This window comes from Mesocricetus auratus, unplaced genomic scaffold (genome assembly GCF_017639785.1).
Source record: "Mesocricetus auratus isolate SY011 unplaced genomic scaffold, BCM_Maur_2.0 Super-Scaffold_4256, whole genome shotgun sequence".
Taxonomy (NCBI): domain Eukaryota; kingdom Metazoa; phylum Chordata; class Mammalia; order Rodentia; family Cricetidae; genus Mesocricetus; species Mesocricetus auratus.
The window spans coordinates 125,719,765-125,739,255 of record NW_024429182.1 but is presented as its reverse complement, the minus strand read 5'-3'; positions in this window follow the sequence as shown (position 1 = coordinate 125,739,255).

Here is a 19,491-nt window from a genome sequence, read left to right as displayed (position 1 = left end):
TCTTTCTTTGCAGCTAAGGAAAAATTTATCCAGGCATCCTACACACCACAGGCTTCTCACAAATATGTCTGGATTACCTGGCCTTTCATGAAGTTGGATGCAACAAATTCAGGGCAATCACTTTTTCTGTCAACAGCATCAAGTAGTAGGCTAGTTAGATTTCCACTGGTGTGAAAAAAAACTACCCGAGGAAGACAACTAAAAGAGGAGAGATACATTTTGATCACAGTCTTAAGAGATTTCAGCCCATGGTCAGCTGGCTCTTTTTCATTTGGGCATGTGGTGGGGCAGAAGCCAAACATGGATGGACTTCAGCTGCTTCACTCACAGTAAGAGAAGAGCCAGAAAGGGAAAGCAGCTAGAGACAGTCTTACCTTTTAAAAGCATGCCCCCTCTGTGGCTTCCTGCAAGGACCTAGTCTCAGTCCCACAATTCAATTATTCCATTAAATTATGAATTTATCAATGGATTCATCCACTAATAAAGTCAGGATCCAGTAACCTTTCAAAAATCACTATCAACTGGGAACCAATTGTTTCATACATGAACACTGGGGTTTTTTGGTTTTACGAGACAGGGTTTCTCTGTATTGTTTTGGAGGCTGTCAGTCCAGCCCAGCCTCGAACTCACAGAGATCCGCCTGCCTCTGCCTCCCGAGTGCTGGGATTAAAGGCGTGGGCCACCACTGCCCGGCTCAAGGTCATTCTTAGGTACATAATAATTTTGAAGCCAGACTAAGCTACATGAGACTCCACTGTCAGCAAGCAGAGAGTGGAAGAAGTGATTGGACAATGTGGAGTCTAGCTCCAATGTGCTTCTTAGCAAACTTGTAACTGATGATCCCCCAGCCGCCATCCTATTTGTTACCTTTTCTATCACCTCCAGAAAATGCCAAGGCTTTGAGATGCTTAGTTGCTGGAATCTCTACATGTTTGGGCGCTTTTCAAAGTATAAACACCTAGAACATGAGAGGTGAGAAGAGAATTTATTGGCATGTGGAGGGTGCTCTTGCCCATTTGCTAGAAGAAAATCTGGTTTACTGCTATTTTTGGACATTTGAGTACCTGAAAAAAACTGCAGACAGCTCTACAGCTGAGTGGTTATTTGATCATCAGCTAAAAGAGTGTCTAAAGAAATTCAAATCCTACATTCACAGCTGTGGAGAGTGTTCACATAGAGGGAGAACTGGATCCTCCAAGAAGATGCAATGGATTTCTTTGAATGGCGTCGCAGGGGCATGAACTGTTGTATCTGATATGCTGGAGCACCATGTCTACACTCTGCTCTAACAGGATAATGTCTGCTGAGATGCTCGCTGGGCACAAGTGTTGTTATTAGATTATACAATGTGAGATAAAACCAGTCAATAAGCGATTTTTCCCCCAACTGAACTCACCAAGCAAAATACCTATTTTGAAATTACTCCAAGATCTTCTTTGTAGGAGACTAGGGAAAAAAATATAGCCACCAATCATGAAATTGACATGCCTAGTTTGGTGCAGGCCCAGTGTCAGAGATTCACTACAGGTTTGCAAGGATAGGAAGTTTGTAGAGAAATGCATGGAGTGACTTCAGGAGGAAAGACGGCAACTTTGCTTACTCTGATTCTGAGACAAAGAACCGTGATGAAAAACAGGAAGATCTAAACCAGATGAACTGCACACCAGAGCAGTGACTTCCAGTTTCCAGAGAAAACCATCAGATGACTCTTGTGCACTGTCGAGACAGAATTGGGCCGTTTTATATTTTTCTTAGTTATTGCTTTTATTTTTCAGTTTAATGCATCTTCAATCACACAGGTTTTCATCTATGTTTTTTTTCTTAATCTCTTTTCATCAGCAGTAATAGATCACCTGCTTTAAAAATATCTTGACCCGAATAAGAAAAGCCTCTCTTGAATTAATTACTTCTCGGGGGACAGGGAAGGTGCTCCTCTTAATTTATAGTTAGACTGTCAGGATAAAGGTAGGGGAACCATCCCCCTCTGACTTCTACTCTTCCCTTACTGGTCAAAGGAAAGAGTGTAGCATTTAAATATCCATGTTGCCTATGAAGGGTTTATATATATCTCACAAAACCAAATTCTCCCGTAAGATTGACATTTCAGAAGAGGCAAGGCAGACAGGTGAACTCAGATCAAAATGGATTTTGCCAACCTTCCATTTTAAAGGTCAAGGTTGCTGCAGACTAGTGTTGTGTTTTCAGTCTAAAGCTCCTGACTTCATTTTCAGAAATCAGGAAAAGTCTGTGAACAAAAAAGCAAGAGAATTCTGTGCTTGTTCTCTTTGGGATTTCAAAAGCCTGTCTTTGAGAAAGCAAAGTGACTTCTGTGATGGGCTCCATTCTTCTGAAGGTGGCAGAAGGTTGTTAAGTTTGTTAATTTACGGATTCTGGAAGAAATGTCACAGAAGGTAAGATTTCCTTCCACTTGGTGTTGCTCTCGGCTCCAGTGCTCACTTTTGTCCAGGGCTTCTGTGAGTGCTAGCTGGGAGAGCTCACCCTCCATCTTCCTTCTGTGTTCACCTGGAGTTTCTTCTTGGAGAGTGTGTAAAATCAGTCAACAGTGTAACTACTCCAATTACTGTGGCAATATCTGGTCTTTTTCTCTTCAAACAGAGCATACTCTGTCCACAGTAGAATCCTATGCAGCCCTTGCCTTTGGCAAACATGTGGCCACTGAGGAAATTTCTTATGGTGCTTAAATATCCTGACTCTGCAGAGGACGAACCATTTAGGTAAAAAGTACCAAAGAATACCACTTTCATATAAATACTTCTGGACGTTTCACAGACAAGGAATTTAAAAATAAAATAACCCCATCTTTCCTCAAGATTTTTTCTTTATACTGACATTTAAGCCAATATAAATAACTATAGAAACACCCTATATTGTTCCCAGCTTACATGGTGATGTTTTGAATTACTATAATTATTTATATTTAAATAATAATCCATGTATTGTATGCTATGGGAAAGTTCAGGTATACTCTATTGTGTTTTGTGCATACCTGTTATAAGCAGAGAGACACAGAGGGAAGAGCTATCTCTTGAACTCAGGCAGGATGCAAGATAATGGAGTGTTGATAGTGAAGGGGTTCCCCCAAGTGAACAGCAGTAATGTTAGATTTTAAATGAAGAACCAAGACTAGAGTGCTCAGAGGGTCTTCCCAATGATAACAGTAGGTGGTAGAAACCATCTTTGGTCTTGGTCCAGGCAACCCTCCAGTTCTACCCCAGCACCTCCAAGAATCTTTCTTAGATATTAGATGCCTAGAAACTATCTTCAGCACCATCAGATCGTGCAAAATAAGCACGTGCAATTGAACCACTTAGCTGCTGAGTATTTGACATTTAACACCCCAAATGGAGTAATATCTCTGACCCATCAGTGCTTCATCTGAACCTGAAAGAAAAATGTTTAGATTTGTCATTAGACATCTATATGCCTGTCTCCCTTCCCTACTACTAGAGACATAAGCCGCCATTGTCAGCTGTTTCCTGTGTTTAACCCATGCTCTGTCTCCCCTGATTGGCCCTAATGGAGTCTGACAGTTGTAGAGTTAATCCAAGCACTGGTCTCCAGGTTTCACCTCAGGAAACAATCAGTCCCCAGAGCTTTGGGGCTTCTTGCAAAGCTATATTCCCCCAGAGTCCTTTCCCAGCCCAGCTGGGGAGCCTTTTCCATTGTTTGCCAAATGGACGCCAATTAAGTCAACTGTTCCCCAATTAGAATTTTGAAGAATTTGTCTTGTTCTCTTGTACTGTGACTCCCAAGCAGGGGTCTGTTTTTGGAATTAGTTACAGAAGGAAGAAAATAAATAAATAAATGACAGTTCTTTCCTGTAATGCGATAGCCATGGGTTTTTCCTGCCAGCCATTCGCACAATTTGATCCATGCTATGTGGCCACTGCTTGGTAGCACATGAGTTTGTCATCTGCATAATCCTTTTGCCCAGAGACCCCTCAGAGCACAGGGATCCCGTGAAGGACAAGGCTGGTCTAGGAGGGCCATTCTTGTTATTACGAAGAAGTGTGAAACCCTTCTCTGTATCAAAAAAATAAGGATTTGATTTGAAGAGGGGGAAGCCCAATGTTTTACTTTCTGAAGGAAATGTGCCCTGTTTGGACAGCAGACTCTCAGGCAGATGTGTTCTCCTGATGAAGGATTCTGCACAGTATTGCATTTCCAAGAACCATTTAGGATGTCAATCAGTGCTGTTTGAAATCACTCAGGCTGTCACAGCTGGGTGACACTGGGGCTGTGTTGGGAGTCTTTAGAGAATGTGGATGCTGTTGACATCAGAATGCATTTGTTTGTGAAACACAGTCAATCACAAATAGAATCTTCGCCAAAGAACCCTTTATACTGTAGTACACGGTAAAGCATTTGTCCAGCCAGTTTAAATGCCAACTCACAAAGAAGCAGGCAAAGCAGGTGGCTTTTCTTCCCTCTTCTCAAACTCTAACAAGCACAGGCATCACCTGGGGTCTGATTAAAATGCAGATTTGGGCTCTGCAGGTGTGGCAGGGGCCTGAGATTCTCCATTGTTCTATGCTTTGTATTCTACATCAGAGTTCTAAATAACTGGAGTCTAGAGAGCATGGAAGGGAATGTTACATCACTCTAAATGGCTTAGGTTCCACAGGTACAAATGAAAATGTGGCCTTAATAGATATATGGACTGTGTCAGATAAGCCATATCCATTTCTTGTCTTGCTCCTAGCACCCCCTCACTCTACCCCTCAACAATACACACTCATCGTATACTAATTCATTCATGATTTTGGTATTGAATAATAAAACTGACTTCTGGTTGGTACTTACATTCGGAAACAATGAAGATATGGAATCAGTCAAGAAAGTCACTGACATCCACACAATACTTGTACTTAGTGGTTAGCAGCAGCAGCAGTATGGTGGGATGGCTCATGGGTCTTAAGTCTTCTTAAAGCCTGAAGGTGGAGTCTACTTGGCTTTGTCATTGTCTATCAGAACTAAATTAGCATATGGTAATCTGGCTAACCTCATTCAGACTGGTCCAGGCCCTATTTCATGAGGGAAATCCTGCCCAAATCCACAAGTACTGCTGGCATTGCAACCTATAAGAGTGTCACTGATGACTGGTAGTCATTCTACAAGATGATCAAAATGAAGAAAACAAAATTATGGGCCATGATCAGTTTGAGAAAAGTAAAAGCAACAGATGAGCATGCGCTTCATGTTTAAGAGAAGGCTTTACCTGTTCAATAAAGCAGGGTCTGAGGCGCTAGTTCACTAGGTAAAGTGCTTGCTGTCAGGCAAGAGGATCTGACTCAGTTTCATCCCAAGGACCCACAAAAAGTCCAGGCACACTGGTGGTGACTACCTGTAATCCCAGGACAGTGAGGTGACAGAGGAGGATCTCAGAGGCTCGTTGGCCCACCTGGAGGCTAATCTACCAGAACACATAATGAGCTTCAGATTCAATGAGAAACCTTGTCTCAGAATATAAGGTGTAGAGCAATTGATGAGGACATTTGTGGTAGTTTGAATGCAATTGACTCCCATCACCTTACAGGGAGTGGCACTATTCGGAGGCGTGACTTTGCTGGAGTGGGTATGGCCTTGTTGGAGGAAGTGTTTCACTGCAGGGGTGGGCTTTGAGGTTTCCTATGCTCAGAATACTGCCCAGTGTCTCAGTTGACTTCCTGTTGCCTGAAAGATGTAGGACTCTCAGCTATCCCTTCAGCACCATCTCTGCCTGCATGTGGCTGTGCTCCCCATCATGATGATAATGGATGAAACTCTAAAACTGTAAGTGTGCTACCTCAATTAAGTGTTTCCTTTATGAGTTGGAGTGGTCATGGTGTCTCTTCACAGCAATACAACCTTCAGTGTCTACCTCTGGCTTCCCCACACATGAATACATGTATACACACACAAACAATATGGAAGACAGAATCATTTACAATAGTCACATATTTATTGTATTGATTATCACAGTTAACTATGTTCTTACCTGAAATAGATTAGAAAATAATGAATAGCAAGAGGTTGTCTAAAATCAAACCAATGGATAACTATTTAAAAACAGGATCTTATGACCAAAACAACAGAGGCTAAGAGAGTGAGATTGAAATAAAATGTCTAAAGGTCATACAGAAAATATGTTCCTAGGGAAAAGACTTTCTTAAAAATGGGAGAAAAAACCTAGCACTGTATCAATGATCCAGTCTGGTTCTACAAAAAAAAAAAAGTCTGCTGGAAATACTGTACTCCAGCCAGTGAAAGGAATTTGTTTTCTTGTCACAAATCACCCTCAATCCCACCAGACCTCACTCAACAGTCAGATACAATGATGTAGAACTCAGGCCTCCAAGTACAGTTTCAGCTGTATGCTACAACTGAAAGGAAAAATACTGACCCAATGAAACAAAGCTGACTCAATTTTCTATGAGTTATATTTGTTTGGAAAGTCATCAATAAACCATGTAGAAAAGCAAAGTTGACACCTGCCTCTCAGATGGAAAATGGTTGCCCAAGAAGCCACGACAGTCTCTGAATGGCTGAAACCCGAATAAGGAGAAGTGAACATTTCAAGTGACTATGTCTCTGCTCTACATTGGAATATTTCAATGCTCATTGTTTAGCAGGCTCCCGACCTTTAGCAGTAACAACTTAGCCCAGCTGAACAGGCAACACCCCGCCTTTTCTCCTTGCTCTGTTTTGCGTCCACTTCTCTTCTCTGGCTCCTGTTTCCAACAACCTAATGCAATTTTCCGGGCAACTTTCCAGACACAGTGTTCCTTGCTATTCTTTGGTTTTCAGTCCCAAGGAAGTAATGGCATAGCATTACTAAAACATCATGTCTTTCTATGGGGTAAAAGTTAGAGAATGTTTTTATTTAATGTGCCATTAAGGAGGCCACTTGGAAAGGTATCCAAAGAAACTACCACTCCTGTCCCAGAGAAGCAGAAAAATTCCAGACCTTGGTTGGACCTTCTATCAAAGTTTTGTAGAAGTATTCATAAATTTCAGATTTCTTTAGTACTAGCTTGTTTAAAGCTAGAGTCTTACTCACCGTCAGCCTCAGAGGTGTAGAAATCAGGATAGAGGCTATAAAAGGATGTTTTTGGCATGACCCAAAGAGGACAGACTGAAACATTTACAAGATAGTTTGTTTTTTAGGAAACTTCCAGTCCAATAATGCTTTCTTCAGAGATGCAAATAATCCAGATAAGCATGCAGGATTTTGTGATCTTCATTAAAAAAACTTAGTAATGTTTTTTAGATTTGGCCCTCCCCAGATAAAATGACTACTTTAGGGTGAGGCTTCCCAGCTTGGTGGTCTCAGAAAGAAATTAGTCAAGAAACCTGGGTGTTATGATAACAGCTTCCTTTCCTACTTGATGGGTGGCCTCAGGAACAAACTGAGAGGGGATCCCATATTTGAGATGAAGAGATGAATAATGTAAGATCAGTCTCATTTATGTGGAATCAATTGATTTTCAGAATGGGGCTTAAAATGTATTTATTTGTAGCATGAGGTATAGGAAGGCTTTGTGATCAAGACAGCTGAGGAGAGTTCAGATCTTGCTGGCAAGAATCTGCTAGCCTCATTACCTTGCAGAATCACATGAATTGCATTGCAGTCAGTTCAATTGTACCTTTACTTTTTGTGGGTAGGTTTAGATTAAGCTGGTTCCTAATATTGGTGGATCAATCTCATTGGCCAGTGTTTTATTATAGAAAATGGACTGAAGGTGTCACACATAGTCAAAAATTTAGGGTGCATAGGGAAACATTTCTCTTCAGAAGAAAGCAAAAGGAAGATCTACGACAGAGAAATGATAAGAAGACAAAATGAGAACAAACGTCATTGATTGCAGCTGCTTCTTCTTCTTCTTTTTCTTCTTCTCCTCCTCCTCCTTCTCCTTCTCCTCTTCCTCACTTTTTCATCTTGTGGTGTGATGGCTTCTATATTGATCTTTGGTCTCCATTATGTATATCTACTCAAAAGTTACAGTGACCTGTAAACTTTAAATGCCCATGCTATCACTAGAAAAGTTAGCTTTCTTTTTTCAGTTCTAAAGTTCTGTATACATCTTTTCTGGATCTGGAACTGTGGTCATGAATTTCCTCAGTCTCTCTTGGAGGTCTTTTTTTTTTTTGTCACTGTAGAATAAATGACTTTCTGGGAATACTAATTTGAGCTATCAGGTGTTTTTTCTTAGGTCTTGAAGGATGTAGAGAGCTGCGAAGTGCCGCACCCTTAAGATGGTGCTGGCTTCCACCTTCTGCTAGCCCGACAGCAGGTGCTCTCTGTGATAAACAACTCCATAAGAGGCCCACCTGGCCGGGCGATGGTGGCGCATGCCTTTAATCCCAGCACTCAGGAGGCAGAGGCAGGCAGATTTCTGTGAGTTTGAGGCTGGGCTGGACCGATAGCCTCCAAAACAACACAGAGAAACCCTGTCTCGAAAAATCAAAAAAAAAAAAAAAAAAAAAAGAGGCCCACCTGTATTTGGTTAAGGCTGGATATCAGGCTTGCTTCCGCGTACGCGGACCTATCTGCATGTTCCACGTGGCATACTGGGGTTGGCCGCCCAAGGGCTTTTAAGCTGTGGGTTGCTGCTTCCCGGGAGAAGAAGATTGTTCAAGGTTCCTGAATAAACTGCTTAAAGAAGAGTCTGGGCGTTGCGTCTTCTTTGCTGGTCGAGGTTGGGAACGACAGAAGGACATGTTTCTAGACCTTCCCAGGTTTTCTATTGAGAATTTTGCTATTAGTAGCACATGAATATGACTGAATATGACTTGGCACATTTCTTCTGCACATTTTGGTGTTTTTGAAATTTTGACTACATACTCATTTATAGTGAAGACCTTCTCCTATGTCCATTTGCAGTTTTTGCATTCCAGTCATAGATGCTCATCCCTTTCCTGAGATCAGGTATGTTTTCTGTTATTATTTCATTGAAAAGTTTTTCTCTCATTCATTATGTACATCCTCACTTCTGAGTAATCCAAGGATCATTAGATAGTATACTAAGAACCTGAATGACTTCTCTACCCTTTATTACTCTTTTTCTTCTGTCTGAATTTGATATTTCAGAACACCCTTGTTCAAGCTCAACTATTCTTTCCAATTTAGTCTAGATTTCAAATGATTGGCTAAAATTTTAATTTTATATATTGAGCTCTTTGATGGTCTAATATCTCCCTTGTTTATTTTTTTAAATTAATTTATCTGATAACTTTTCCTACTTTCATTGGACTATTTAATATTATTATTTATTATTATTTGTTATTATTATCTCATATCTCATTGAGTTTTAAAAATTCAACCTTTCAAATTCTGTGTCAGACTTTCTCTTAATTTGATTCTTTGGGAATCTGTTAGCAGAGTTGTTCTTTGAAAATATTGTTTTTAATTTTCTCATATTGCATTTATTTTATCATTCAGATGTGTGTTTGTCTTATATATTGTCCTTTCTACTGCTTTTGTAAGATGGTCTTCATAGTAACTTTGATTTTCCTGAAGATGTGTCTTGGGTAGCAGTTTGTTAAGCAATATTGGTTTTTTGTTTTGCTTTTTAAAAATGATTTATTTATTCTTATTTTATGTGCATTGGTGTTTTGCCTACCTATATGACTGTGTAAGTGTATCAGTTCTCCTAGAATTGGAGTTGCAAGTAGTTGTGAGCTATTGTGTGTGTGCTGAGATTTGTATCTGAGTCCTCTGGACTAAGACAGTACTCTTAAACACTGAGCCATCTCTCCAGCCCAGAAATGTTCATTTTGTTTCTAGATGGGCACTGTTGTGTTTTTTCCCTGTTCCTTCTTTGCTTGTGATTGAATTTGAGGACAGTGCATTTTGTGTCAAAGCCAAAGTGACTCACTATCACTCAGGATCTTGAAAGAGTAGAGAAGCCCTAGCAGATCAGGCAGTTGTGGCAAAGATATCAGAATGTATGGGGTACTTTCTGTGTGGTGGAACACACAGTGAGAGTGATGGCTCCTAATATGTGATGCATGTGTGCTGTTGGCACTGTTGATGTTTTCTGCTACTTGAACAGGTTTTGGGCATTCGTGACACTTGTAATGTTGAGGGTATTTTGTATGTGAGAAAACATAATAACTTTTGGTGAGTTGGAAGCAAGTAAAAGAAAAAATCCAAACCTAGGGATGGGTATAACATAGAATCCTAGGATAGAATATGGAATTTAGGCTGGACCAAGTGTTCTCTAAGAATGCTTTTTGGACTGTCCAGCAATGTTAAATAACAACTACCTTACGTATTTACTTGGTAGCTCTTGCAAAGTTGTTTCCTATGCATCTTGGAATTATTCTATTAAGAAATAGAAACTTTTAGCAAGAAGATGAAGGTACATGTCCTTAATCCCTGCATGGCAAATCTCTGAATTCAAGGCCATTCTGGTCTACAGAGAAAGTTGCAGGACAGCCAGAGCTATACAGAGACACCCTGTCTCAAACAATCTACACACTGAGGCCCCCTTAGCTTTTCTTTTTCCTTTTTTTTTTTGTCCTGAGTCCACAAAAAGAAAAGCACAGAAATGCCCTGCCTACCTGGAATCATTACAGCAACATCACTATTGAAATGAGCATAGAAGATGTTATATAACATGTAGTGCACACCTTCATAACTACACCAAGTACTTCCTGTGCACTGTAGGTACATCTCATTTGATTTTCTTGCAGCTTTTGTAGTTTAATGGTGCTTTGAAATGGGCATTATTTCCTAACAGCATTAAAAAGGAGGCTAATTCAATCCATTTGGGTTAACAGAAGCTCTTCAGAGCCCACTGCTCAACTCTTCAGCATTATCTGTCCAGTGTATGGAGGCCACTCCTCATAAGGGCATCCTTTCTCACTGAGCCAATGACTACTTGGCAACTCTCCAGAACTTCCTGTGTTAGGATGTTGTCAGCAACTAGGGGGAATCAACTTGCACCCAGATGTTTTCCTAAGAGGCTCCACAAAGCCCTCTTTGTACATGAGCCCTTCCACCAAGCTCGACTTTGCATATCCAAGGGTGGCTTTTCCAGGCGTACAATCAAACTTTACTATCACTAGAGGAAAATCAATCCCTAGGTAATCAAGAAGAGAGATTGACAAATGGAGCTCTAAAATTTGTCATCCATGTACACATTCCATGTTTACCCACTTTTGTGAACTCCTACTGAGGATGCTGTTGGATGCCTCAAATGTTAGACCTACGTGCAGTTGAGTGCAGGATGTCTTCTTAAACATCCCTGGTGTATTGTGTCTTTATGTGAAGACAAGACTGGGTCCTTCAGAGTCATGTGGCCCAGTTATTATAGTAAGTGACTCCTGGCACATTTCTCTTATGCTTTAGTCTCAAGATCATTTATAATACTCAAGGTGATAGCTGGATACTGGGAGACAGAACAATTTAATGAATGTGGTTTTTTTGAATGTTTTCTATCACAGGGTTTACCTGTTTTTATTGATTAAAAACTGTGATTGCAAGTTGCTAAAATGGTTCTAGAACAGAAAATTTTCCATAGACATCCTAGCATGGCAACTGGCTTTTCTTTGTCTTCTCTATGAATCTCAAATTAAGTATTGTTTTAAAGAACATAGGACTGTAAATTCACTGGTTGCAGAGGATATAAACATTTTAATTTTCCCACCAAAACCCAATCATACAGTGAGTGCTCTATGTATATTCATACCTGCAAGCTTGCTGGCCACCTGTGAAAGATGTACTAGTTTGTCTGTGGGATCATGAAATGTGTGGTCCTCACATGGGATTTTAACATCTATCTTATGCTAAGAAAATAGAGAGTAAAATATAAGATGCCTGATTCAATTTGAATTTCAGGTTTAAAAAATGAGTAATATTTATCACAGTTACACCCAAATAGGACTGCGGTGATAGTCTTTTCTTTTCTCTGGTTTTTAATTGCTGTGACACAAAACACTTAAGAAAACAACTTAACAAGAGGAAATGTTTATCTTGGTTCATAATTCTGGAATATTCAGCCCATGGTTCATAGATTCTGCTGTTGCTGAGCTGTGGTCAGATAGAGCACCATGGTGGGGAACATCTAGGAAGGCAGAGCTGCTCATATCATGATGACTAGAGAGCAGAGAGGGAGGAGAGATCAGAAACGTTATATCCTCCAAGGACATACCATAGTGGCATGCTTTCTTCTGTTATGCTATCACATAGCTTCTATCACATGTATGTAATGCCAGGAAAGTATGAATTCATTCCTTGACCAAATAAGAGCACTCTCAATTCAGTCACTTCTTAGTAGAGTCACCAATGACTACTAAAGCCATTAGGATGTCAGCATTTCAGAGACCACTTGCTGTCTAAGCTATGATGTAAAGACTCATTTGTTTCTCTGAAATCAAAATTTAACTGAATGATCAATGTTTTTATTGGGTACATTTAAGACTTGGACTTGAACTACAGAGCAGTATGTCTTTCTGAACATCAAGGATATCTGTGCAATTGGTCAAATTTATATCAAACAAGAGGTAAGCCATGGCCAAGGAAACTTTGAAACACTGGTATGTCTCTGCCAGCTGGCTTGGTCTTTCACCCTGCATGTTGCTTGCCTCTCGGGACAGTTCTTTTGTTCTCCCTATTATAATTGCATTCAGCTGTGATGGAAAGACTCTCAAGTGATAAACTACCAGGAAAGCTATTGCAAAAAAATGTCACTAAAGATAACAAGTATCCTAAAGTAAAGAAAAATATCAGAATTAGGCACATCTTCAAGTGCGAGATTTCCTACTGGCTTTCTCTTTGAGGCTGAGTTTCCTCTTTTGTAAGCACACTGTTCTCACCCTGGGTACTGGTGTGTAGAGCGAAGCCTTCCCAGAATCCTGGTTCCAGAGCTGCATCAGTCCCAAATAAACACACAGGAGGCTATATTAATTATGAAGCTGTTGGCCTTTTGCTTGGTTTCTTACTGGCTATCTCTGACTTAAGTGTTTACTCCATAATTGTTAATATAAGTATTTCTCTTACTGGAGAAAAGCATCTGGACCTCTTATTCCTATGGCGGCTACATCATGACTGTCTTTGTCTCTCTTTCCCTCCTTAACTCCTAGTCCCACCTATCTTGCTTCCCTACTGGCCAACAGTGCTTTATTGACATATACACAGGACTTCCCCATCACTGGTGCATGAATGAAGGCATCTCTAGAAAAATACTGTGCTCAGAGTGGTAGACATTGAGTGTCCAATATGAATTACTTGCAGGCTGGAGAGATATCTTAGTGATTAAGTACTTGCAGGGGACCCAGGTTCTGTTCTCATCTTCCCTGTGGCAACTCACAATGGTGTGTAACTTCAGCCCCAAGGTATATGAGCTCTCTTCTGGTCTCCACACTCATGGTGCACAGATGTACATGCTTTACTCTTTATTATGATGGTAAGAAGATCATAAGTTCTTCTGCTTAGTCATTTCCAGAGAAAAATCATTCCCCCATGGTTTCTATTGCTAAATGTACATGAATGAACGCGTGTCCAGAACCTTTTGCAGGCACAATGCCAGCCAAACTAGAAGACAGATAGGGGGGAGTGGCATTTCAATAGGTATATGTTATGTGGTCCATGGAAACTGCTTTGAGGAGGAAATGGATGCTGGAGCTGGAGTCAAAATTATTTGACCTGGGTGTCTGAGAGGCAGACTAAGGCCTTCTCCAAAGACAGCACAGAATCTCAGGCTACCTCCTTGTCCTAACAAGCCTGCTATATTTCCAGTGAACTAGCGAGGAGTACCCTGGACTGGGTTATTTATCTAAGTTAAGGATGTATCACCGAAGCATGCATTATTGGTCACGTTCATTCTCCAATACACAAAACACCAGTGATGACATAAGTAAAGGGAAGGAAGGTTATGGTTCACAGTTTCGGAATCTTTGATCTATGGTCACTTTGCTCTGTGGCAGTTTGGTAGTGTGAGCCCTTTCCGTTGTATGATAGTTGGCAGAAAAGAGAAAGTACAATTGCTCCCCCATATCACCCAAAGACAATGGCTTCATTGTCTTCTGTGGGGTCCCACCTCTCAGGGGTTCTGTAATCATCTGTGGTGCTATGGTCTGGATGCTGTGGTTTTAACACCTGGATCTCAAAGAATCCTCCAGATCTAAACTGTTGCAATAATGATTGCATGATGCTAACAAGTAATCCTGGGGATTCCTCATCAAATCTCACTGGGGAAAGCATAAGGCCAATGTCATTGCGTCATGCCAGCAGGAGGAAAGAGCTCTGCATAAGCCTTGGATTTTCTCATTCCGAGCCAACGTGAATCGAATGGGTCCTTTTCAAAGAAACCCTCAGTTTCTGAGTTCAGGAGAACCACAAGACACATAGCAGCTCGTACCCTCTTTTATCTATGGACAAGATGATAGAAATGAATCTGAACTTCATTTGGCTTCTTATGCAAATGGCTCAAGGGCTAAATTCCATTTTCCTACCTTAGCCAGGTCTTACAGCATCCCTAGCACAATATAAAATTTGCTTGTGAAGTAAAGACAAACACATGCTTGACAGACATGGCATAAATAATCAATCCTCAGTATATTTATATAGAAGCCAGGTGCAGCACATGGTTGATTGCTTCGTACTCTATTTCTTTGCTTTTCCAAGAAATTCTGATAGATGTAGTAGAAGAATTGACATCATGTGGGAATATCTCTCATATGCATCTTGAAAAATAATCAACCCCAAATCAAGACCGGAGAATGTGGAAGGAAACCAGAGCCCACATCTAAAATGAAACATCTTCAGAGTTAAGCAAAAGTGGACACCTCATAACCCTTATTTTGATCAGTTTCCCAAATTTTCCTATACCGTGTATTGTGTTGCAGCTCAAGGTAGAAAGTTTTGTGTAAGGGTTGGAGATAGCTTATGGGATGAATTTACTGGTGAAGTTTCCAGTGGAATTCCCAGACATAAAAATATCCTGGAATCCATTCAAATGTTCTTAATAAAGTACAAGTAAGGCATGTTTCACAGAAACAGTGTGTCGTACATGTTTATTGAGGAGACATTTTCACAGCAGTACGGTACTCCACTTACTAATTCCATTTTCTACAGATGGCTTTATTAATTTTATTTCTTACCTTCACATATATGGAGGGCTGGTATGAAAAACTCAGAACATTGTTACATAGAAAGCAACGACTGTGCGACATTGTAGGAGAGCCTGCCCAGAGTAAATCTATCCTAAAAGAACCTGGGGAATCTCTTTAAAGCCTTGGAGTTTGTGTTTCCTTATTTGTGATGATGTAGGGCATGTAAGGGAGAATAAGATACTAATCAATGAGGCCATAATTTGCAACTGCAATTACAGTGATCTGATTTTTCCCACAATAATTGCCACATGTTGACTGTGCAGATGTCCAAACACATGGGAGCATTTCCCCCTCCATGAGACAAATGAAGGTTTTCACTTTGTTTGGTAAACGTGTCATGATTTATCACTTAGTCATGTGCCATCCATTAGGGTGTTTATAAAATATGGCTTTCTGCACTCTGGTTATGGAGTTTTATGATTTCAACAACATTCAGTGATGAAACCGATGTTTTGTGGATTCAGATTTATACAAATACTCAGACTGGACTGTGGGCAGAAGCTCAATTGTTAAGCAAGAGACCAAGCAAACCCTGTGTGGACACATGGCAGCCAGAGCTTTCCTTCTCAGTGTTTAGGAAAATAGTAAGCAGGTGGAAAGACCTCGTCCCAATAGCACTGTAACTTGAAAGTCAGAGGCTCTTTCTCTGCATTGGAAAAAAACAACAGTGATGGCTTCTAAGTTGCAATGGAATTGGGCAATCTGTAACCTTGATGAGAAAACACACATGTGCATGTAACCTTATAGATGTTCTAAAAAGACAGAGAAAACACACCAAAGATAAAGCTAGAGAGGCGATGCTTGCTATAACTGTTGATGTAACACATTTCAGGAAGGTATAGTCCTGCTGCTGGCCCAACAGTGAGGCAACACTTACACGTTAGAATGCAATTCATGGGACTGTGGATATGTATCAGGCTGTTAAAAACACTTTATAAGCAAGCATGAAGGTCTAAGTTCAACCCCCCCCATGCCCACTTAAAAGACCAAGCAAGCATAGGCATGTGTGGCCTTAACCTTGGTAGATCTTAGGGAATCATTGGCCTGCAAGCCTATCTGAAACAGTGACCTTTATGTACAGTGAAAGACTCCATCACAAGTGAATAAAGCAGCCGGGCGGTGGTGGCGCACACCTTTAATCCCAGCACTCGGGAGGCAGAGGCAGGCGGATCTCTGTGAGTTCGAGGCCGGGCTGGACTGACAGCCTCCAAAACAATACAGAGAAACCCTGTCTCGTAAAAACCAAAAAAAAAAAAGTGTACAAGTGAATAAAGCAAGGAGCAATAGAGGAAGACATCTGGCTTCTGCATGTGCATACAGAAGGCCACATGTATGCACACACTCCCTTACCTATATATGAAAACAAGAGAACAGAATGCAAGCTGTTTGAAACTTTCCTATCTCTTTTTTAAGTTTGAATCTCACAACACAGAAACACTTCACTTCCTTTTTTCAAAAATCTATTTAAAAATATATAAATGGATGTTTTCCCTGGATGCATATCTGTACTCATCTTGCATACCTAGTGCTGGAGTAAGCCAGAAGAGGGCAACCAATACTCTGGGACTGGTTGTGAGCTTCTATGTGGCTGACGGGAGTAGAAGCCAGGTCCTCTGGAAGAACAGTCAATGCTCCTTCTCTAATCTGATATTTCATGGCTTTTCCAAAATTTGTTCAATATATAAAAACTATGGTTGTACTTGAATCACATGAAATTGAATTCATTGATTATGAATATGTCCATTTAAGCTGTAGGCTTAGCAGTTAGAAAACTTCAAAGGAGCCAGTGTGTGAAAAGGCTTTAAAGTTTCTCATCTGCAGAGTGAAAATCGGTGTTCCCAGAACAGGCAGTAAGGGGCTGAGGAGACACTCATTCTGGGCATTATCATAGAATTGCATCATTTCACAAATATAGAGTGATTTTTGTTTTTTAATTTTTGTGTGTAGGGGTAAATTTTCTATAGTAGGGGAAAGGAGTACCATTCTGTATTATTTAAAAATAGTTTCCAGTGTGAACATTTTTTTTCCAACCCAGGCTATGAAACTCACATTGGTGGTGGAATTCTCTTCATCGTGGTCCTTGATAGGGGGTTTGTAGACTCATATTATATATTTCTGGCATGTGCATTGTCAACTTTCTTAAAAACTATTTGAGCACCAGTTAGCATCGTTATTGGAATAAAGTAGGAGCTGATTATATTTGTCCAGTAGATGGAAGATTGAGATTCTTCGGGTCAGTGAGGAATTACATTGGCACACTGGGAACCCTAATGGTGGATTTGTATGAGCAGTTGTGAGCCGTGACCTAGAAACATCAAGGCTCTTGCCCAAGACAAACCAGAATTTTCTTTAAATGGCATGGCATGTACCATCTGACAGATCTTTGGCTGCAATGAGGACAAGTACAAGGCTGTGTTATGGTCCTAGATACTGTGTTTATGTACAGGAATCAGAATGTCTACAGAAGGCTCAGAGCTAATGGCAAGTACCAAGTGTCCAGGACAGCTTCTCAAACCTCAGTGCTACCCTCTGCAAGACCAGCTTAAAGTCTGCTTTAGTCTTATCTGTACTTTTTCCTGCTCAGGTAATTTGTGGGTCTGTGTGTGTGTGTGTGTCTGTGTGTGTGTGTATTCATTTTCTCTGTTCTATTTTTCTTTTCTATGCAGAAAACATCTTTAGAAAAATTGCACAATACTCATCTGATGAACATAGGGTACCTGGGCGAGATCTTCATGTAAACACATGCTTTTCTTTCCTATGATGCCCCCACGGTATATGGATATCTTTGATGATTAAGGGAAGTTCTTTATAAAAATTACATTTTAAAGTTAATATGTTTATATGTGAGTGGGTACATGTGTGACACAACACACGTGTGGACATACTGTGGGAGTTGTTTCTCTCCTTCATATGGGTCTGGGGATAAAGCTCAGGCTAAAATTCTTGGTAGCAGGCATCTTCTGTGGCTGTACCATCTCACCTGATAATGGGGCATGCTTGTTTGAAAGATAGCAAGTCTCTTTCTTAAATGGAATCTGGGGATCTTTTGGTCTGTTTTGCAGAATTCTGTTACCCTTGGGAACAAGGGGGATGATGATGAAACACTTTAAGTTCGAAGAGAAAATGAGGAATTCTGCTGGATTTTTTGGTCAGATTCATTCTTTAACAAAGTTTTGAAAAACAGTAATAATGAATATACTCAAAGAACATACACATTCTTTTGAACATATAAAAAACTAATATATTCTTATTTTTATGTATTTATTTATTTTGGGTTTTCAAGACAGAGTTTCTCTGTGTAACAGTTCTGCTTGTCCTAGAACTCACTCTGTAGACCCGACTGGCCTCAAACTCACCTGCCTCTGCCTCCTGAGTGCTGAGATTAAAGGTTTATGTAACCACTGCCCAGCAATAATAATATATTCTTTATGGTTAATGAAATAGACATCATTGATGGCATATGTAGGTTGACAAATGAGAAACAAGAAAAACCAGGTCTGGAAAGATGGCTTAGGAGTTAAGAGCACTGGCAGCTCTTCCAGGGGGCCTGGGTGTAGTTCCTGGCACTCACTTGGCAGCTCACACAACTGTCTGTAACTCTAGTTCCAGGGGATCTAACACACTTAGACAGACATACATGCAGGCAAAACACCAATGCACATAAAAATGAATAAATCTTAAACAGATAAAAGAAAAATCCATTGCTGTCTTAACATTGTCATCTCAGACATTAACATCTCCTTCTGTCAGTGTCAACAATATCAATTCAAGAGATTGATGAGGACTTTATATTTTAACAAAGAGCATAACTTATTCTACAAAAAACTTTTTAATCAACTAAGAGAGTCTATGTTTATTCTTTGATACCATGCACATTCATTTTATTATATTGAATTTATTAAACAATGAAATGATTGCAGTGCATTATTGGCCAATTAGCCATGCTGTTTCTTAAATTAAAAATAAACATAAAATCTCCATGGAACTCATGAAGATGACACCCTTGGTTTATTTCTTTGTAGATGGCAAGTCTTTGTACATATGGTTTTGGTTATTATGGGGATGGTGCAAGACCATGGATATCAAAGAATGTAAAGAAATCCAGTCAGTAGCCTAGTGTAAAGGCCAGCCTCTCAGCTCTGTGGCTTGGAGCCTAGACAATCATACCAGCCTGAATATCCCCTAATAAGTGATGCCAAGAAGGTTCAAGAAGGGAAAATGTGCCTTGGGAGACAAAGTTTTAGGCCTGAGATCGTAACAGTTTCTATCTGGAGGAAGAGCAAACTTGAATGTCTGTTCTCTAGGCAACTGAATGAAGGAAAAAGCCAGCTATACAGATCTTAATTCTTTAAAATTTAAAAGCTAATTTTG